General features: G+C 42.1%; 1 pseudogene; it reads left to right on the top strand.

The window, feature by feature from the left end:
- Window positions 1-279: 279 nt before the first annotated feature.
- LOC115162912 (protein FAM124B-like) lies at window positions 280-5,898 on the top strand (annotated as a pseudogene).
- The last annotated feature ends 230 nt before the right edge of the window (window positions 5,899-6,128 follow it).

Below are 6,128 nucleotides of genomic sequence, written 5' to 3'. Positions count from 1 at the left end.
CAACTTTGAGTCACTGCACTTGCTTTAGAACAATGTTTCTTGCTGAATCACCTTCAATTGTATTTTATTTCTCCTTGTGCAATGAAATTGTTTAAGGCTACAGCGGGCCACTTTACATGGGTTCAATGGATGAATATGCGTCTCACTAATACAGCTGCTATGACAATTTAATGTTGATTATCACCTTTTGCATGTTATTTTCTAATAGTCTCCAATGTTCCAGAATGTCTACCACAGAACTAGAATCACCGTGTTCTATGAATGTGACAAGGACTTGTCCTTAAAGGGGTTGTTATGCTCTTTAACAGAAATTTGGGTCAGGTTCCATTACAGAAGTGTTATTACCTCCTTTGCCCCTCAGTGTAGTTACCCTGTCTGGACTCATAATTTTTTACCTTTATTTAACTAGAACAAATTCTTATTTTCAATGACGGCCTAGGGACAGTGTCAGCTCGGGGGTTCGATCTTGCAACCTTTCGGTTACTAGTTAAACACTCTAACCACTTGGCCGACTGCTGCCCCATACATCATGAGTTTGAGTAGACAACCCTTTCTCCCATTTTTCATGTCTCCTGGTCAACTCTGTCCAGCAAAAGCATGCGGGGGAGTCGATATCCACGCTAATAAACCCAGGGTCGTTACACTACGTTCACTCCGGGGCCTGAAAAACAACATAAATGGAAAAGTCATCATACAAGTGTAAGTAAAAACGAATGCAAATAAGTTAGAAATTGTGCTACTGATGCACACGACGGCACAAACACGTTTCGTAAAAAGTACATGTTTTTGTTTGGTTATCTTTTGGAAATTGCAGAAATAAAACATGTTCCTTCAAAAGTTAGTTAGCTAATGAATATGCTAGCTATCATACAGTAGGCGTATATTAATAATGATATATTTAATATAAGTAGACATGCAATCATAATTGACTGTTGGGCATATACAGCACCCACAAGCTCCTCTTTTCAGTTCGCTGCAGCTAGCGACTGGAACGAGCTGCAACAAACACAAACTGGACAGTATCATCTCAGTCTCTTCATTCAAAGACTCGTACTCTTACTTTGACTGACAGTTGTGGCTGCTTCGTATGATGTGTTGTTGTCGCTACCTTCTTGACCTTTGTGCTGTTGACTTTGGCCAATACTGTGCACCATGTGTTGCTACCATGTTGTCGTGCTGTGTTATGTTGTCTTAGCTCTCTCTTTATGAAGTGTTGTCTCTCTTGTGATGTGTGTTTTGTCCTATATTTATATTGTATTTATTTTTTTAAATCCCCGTCCCCGCAGGAGGCCTTTTGGTAGGCTGTCATTGAGTCCTAAATAAGAATGTATTTAATTTAAGAACTGACTTGCCTAGTTAAATAAAATAAAAAGTTACCGTTGGCTGAAAACACAATCATCGCGGGATGAATGAGTGATACATTTCCGGCCAAGGGAGGTCCATTTAAAAATCATTCCTGCCTCCCTCGCCCATTGTCCTGCAAGTGCATACTCGTCATGGTACGTCATCAGAAGTGTCCACTTAATTTGAGGGCTGAGGGGATAGGGTGTGTCTTTTAAGTGTTTGGACCGTGTTGTCATCATCCGCCTAAACCAGGGCCACTACAAAAATGTGTTTTTCTCCATAGGACTCGATTTAAGTCCGGTGGCATTCTCGAACAGTTGATGAAACGTGGATTCAGGAGCTGAGACTGCCGAGTGAGTTTCTTATAAGCTAACGAACTTTACTACAGTAGCTAGCTAGTATCTTGTATCCAAGTGGTGACGTTACTGGCAATATGTGAATCATGACTATTTTCGCTGTGTGCAGTATAAATTCCCCGGCTAAATCTACTTCAGTGTTTTCTATCAACGTTGCAGAAATTGTGACTAGCTAACGTCAATTTAAAACGAGTTTTAAAAAAAAATGTAAGCGGGTGGGAATCGCTAGCTAACTAGTGCTTGCCGAACATGTTTTTGTTGCATGCAACAGCCCACAGGCAATGGTAATTGAATGGTCCCATTTCTGGTCTAAATTAGTTAGGTAGCTACATTTACACGTATGAGTAATCTTATTAGGTCAGTTTACAAGTAAGATGGCACGCTAGCATAATTGAATGTGGTTTACTAACCTTAGCTAGCTAATGTTAGCAACAACAAAAAACTGTTGGCTTGATTGTTGCTGGCTAACTAATTAGCTAGCTACCAGCTACACAGCCGTTGTCATAGTAACTACTAGATGGCACTACTAGCCTATGAACACAGAGAAGGAACGGCCCGGAAGTAAAGCTACACTGAGAGCCACATTTGAAATGGAATACATTGAATATATGGAGTAGGGTGGAAAAAAATCGCATTAAAACACGATTTAAATGTACCTTCGGAAGAGTTTGAACGACCATTCATGTAATACATGAATTATATACATCAGACGGTATTGGGGAGCTAGTTCATAGTTTTTTTTCACGGGTATATTATTTTCCCATTTCAATCTTATAGCAACCCTAACCTTGGCATGACTGTTATAGGAAGAGCAGACCATCCGATATGCCCTTAAATATTTTGATATTAAAGTGGAATAGGACCAGAGCTGCTATAGTGAAAGAAATCTGCAGTTTTGTGAGCGACGTTAGGTTAACATTGTATTGTTGTTTCTTCAGAGGGCACTGGTGAGCAACATCACTTCACCGAGACATCCACGAGTTCTTCAAGTCGATGATCTGAGTGACAGGGGTTGGCAACTAGGCTTTGCCTTCAAACAATTTGTTCCTGAGCTTGTCGCTAGTCGGCTGGCCAGATCATAATTAACCTATAAATAGCTTACTAGCTGCCCAATTCAATGCCCTACACATTTTTAACTGTTATTTAACTAGGCAAGTGGGCTAATCAGTTAAATGACAATAACATAATAATTTGGTAAAATCACCAATCTGTTAATAGGTCTACCTATTCCATTGAAATATATTAATATTGCTGTATTTCTCCAATGCCAATCCAGTGTCTTTTTTGCAACAAAACATTCACTTTTGGCAAAGAATTCATTCTGAGAATCTATGCATGCTACTTTTAGAAGTAGATTTTTCACCCCAGACATGAGCCTGAGTCCAACCCAGAAAGGAGGTAGGTCTATTTTAGGAAATGGCTGTACCGACAACTATATGGATAACATAATTGCGTCTGTCAAACAGGTACGCCTATCTCTAATTGCTTAATGCTCCAACAAAGCCCTCTTAGTAAATTTGCTGACTAAACTTTCAGCACCGGGCGTTGTCCTTACTGATTTTAGAAATGGCGATCCACCCGTGTGTGATGGCTGCATCTCAACTAATCTTTTATCCAATTATATTTCCTTTTATTTTTATCATGGACATATTCCCACATTGTATTTAAGATTTCATATGTGTGTTTTTCCATTTTTATCAAGCTGTTGGTGCTTGCTTTTATTTATGACAAATCATTTGACTGCTGTAGGTTGAGGTTCTTGTTTCCTGATGTTATTCCTTCACAATTTCCTAGCGAATAGAGAAGACCATATACCCATCGCATTATGTTAATGAAGTCCCCATGTGTGTTTTTAACTTAAATGTTTGGTTCTGGATTGGAAGGTGTGAAACTTATCAAGGAGAGAAAGAAGCCAATCAATCTTATCGTGTATGTTCTCTTCAGTTTATGAGCTGTCACTCCTCATGCCATGAAGGAGAAAATAGTTTAGCATTTAACTTTGATTCATTGATTTGAATTAAACTATATCAATGCTTTTGAATCATGTCGGTCGTATGATGGAAAACTGAAAACAATTTCGATTCAGATTGACGTTTTTCCTACAAGAGGAAATCTTAGCAATTCTCACGCATCACATAGGCCTAAACAAAACATGTATAAAGCGCAGCAAGCTAACCATATGAACAGTCAGACGGATGCCTTTCCCACCCTACCATCTCATCCCACGCCTGCCCATATGGGGAGTTGTTCATAATAGTGATAGCCCCTGGGATGAAACTCCTCCCAAAGCGTGGAGTGCGCGCCATTTTATTGTCTGATTTCTCTGACCTGATGGGCGATCAAAGCAGTGGTGGAGTGGGTGGTCTGGGCTGAAGCGCATGTGGTGAGCTTTGCACTGTATAGTGGGTTTGTTCAGTAGGTGAGGGGGATCCAATCAGTTTAGATGCAGTGGAAAAAAATTGCAAGCATTCAGAATATACACTACTAAACTTGAAAGAACTTGTGGTTCTCATGGTCAAGCGAAATTATACATTGTATCACTTGTGCGCTTTGAAGAGGAATCAACAATATGTACAACATTGCTCCCAAACGGCACAGATGTGAGATTTTTTCTCGCTACATTAAATTGTAATTCCAAGTTGCACATCAAAATATTTGGGGTCATATGACATGTCTGCTCTGACATTCCTCTCCTTCACACCAGGGCTGCCAATAATACAGGGTTGCTATAAGATATAAATGGGAAAATAATGGACCCATAAATTATTAAATAGCTCCCAAACTACCATGAGGTGTGTGTGTGTGTATATATATATATTGAATGGTGCCCACGGCCCTTCCGAAAATACATTTAAATCATGTTTATTTATTTTCTCAACCCTCCATGTATTCAATTTCAAATTTGCCTCCCAGTGCGGCTTTACTTTCGAGCTATTATGATGCATCTGCCAGAATGTAATTACAAGCATGAGGGGCAGCTGGCTGCTAGATGCTTTACTACTGAACAGATTATGGTACAGAGGTATTGTTTTAGTGTGTGCTAAAACAATATTGGCTTATTGACTTGTTTTTCCATGTTTTTGGAATTCCATTATTATAATTGTCTGCCACTCACTACTTTTCTAGATCTGATTGCAGTAAGATGTCATCAGCAAGCAGTAAGTACTATACCATGTATAGATGGTTTATTTTAAACACGTTGTTGGTGTCTCTTCTGATATGGAAAATATTCAAACTAACTGTCTTGTTCTGTAATGTCAGTGGAAGGGTTTTTCTTCAGTTCATTGTGATCCTCCCTAACCCTGTTGCTCTGTGGCGGTGTTGTCAGGTAAGCTACTGGCCAGTCGGGTCCAGAAGCCCCTGATGATGAACATGCATCCGCTGGCCAACCCTGGGGACTCGCTCTTGCTGCAGCCACCCTGGACCGCCTCCTCCGCTGAGTGTGCCCCAGCCTGTGCCTCTTCCACGTCTCTGAACGGGCCTGCTCCCTCCGCGACTACGCCTGTGCCCGGAGGCCGGGTACCCCTCTCTGGCTGTGACGGACAGGAGCGCATCCTCCGGGTGCCTGACTTCCTGCAGTACCACCACACAGAGAGCTGTGGCAGGAGGACCGGGGGTGTCCACATCACCTCCTCCACCTCCCCGGCCAACGCCCTGCTCCGGCCCAACCGAGGCTTCTACAGCCTGGGCATGGGGGTGCCCAGTGCACTGCGGCGGGGAGATGCTGCAGGTGATGCTCTACAGCGGCTACGATAACTTTGACGACACGGTGCAGCTATACGAGGCGGTGCTGCAGAGGAGCAGAAGCCGGGGTTCTGTTGGTTTACACTCTACATGGAGCCGGGTGGTGTTTGCAGCTGGCTCTCAAACAGCTCTCCCCAGGGGTCAAGGTGGAGGCCTGCAACTCAGCAGTGCTGCATTTCAGGGTGGAGGAGATAGGTCAGCTCGTGCTCCTGCTGCCCAATCCGTGCACGCACATCAGCGACACGCACTGGCAGACAGAAGACCTGGACGGCAACAAGATACTCTTCCATGACACTATTTGCTATATTTCACTACTGTACTTTTATTCAGACTCCTATGTGGCTCTGTGGTCAAAGATGGTCATATATAGATGAAATAAGCTACTGTGTATTTTATCATTTGCCTTTTGTCTTACCTTCCATTTCTGTCCCTACATTTAAATGATGCTTCTCGAGATTGAAACATTTTTTAGGTTTGGGGTAAATGTTTAGCTGCTATGTGAAAACATGTTTCTGCCTCCTGAGGAGCTATTGGAAGCAATCCTCAATTGCTGTGAAAACACCAGAGGTGGCTGGTGGAAGGAGCCATTTTATTTATTTCACCTTTATTTAACCAGGTAGGACAGTTGAGATCAAGTTCTCATTCACAACTGCGACCTGTGAGGACGGGCTCAATGGACTCAAT

This window comes from Salmo trutta, chromosome 26, assembly GCF_901001165.1.
Source record: "Salmo trutta chromosome 26, fSalTru1.1, whole genome shotgun sequence".
NCBI classification, from domain to species: Eukaryota; Metazoa; Chordata; class Actinopteri; order Salmoniformes; family Salmonidae; genus Salmo; species Salmo trutta.
The sequence above is the reverse complement of the archived record's forward strand: the minus strand, read 5'-3'. Positions and strand labels throughout refer to the sequence as shown.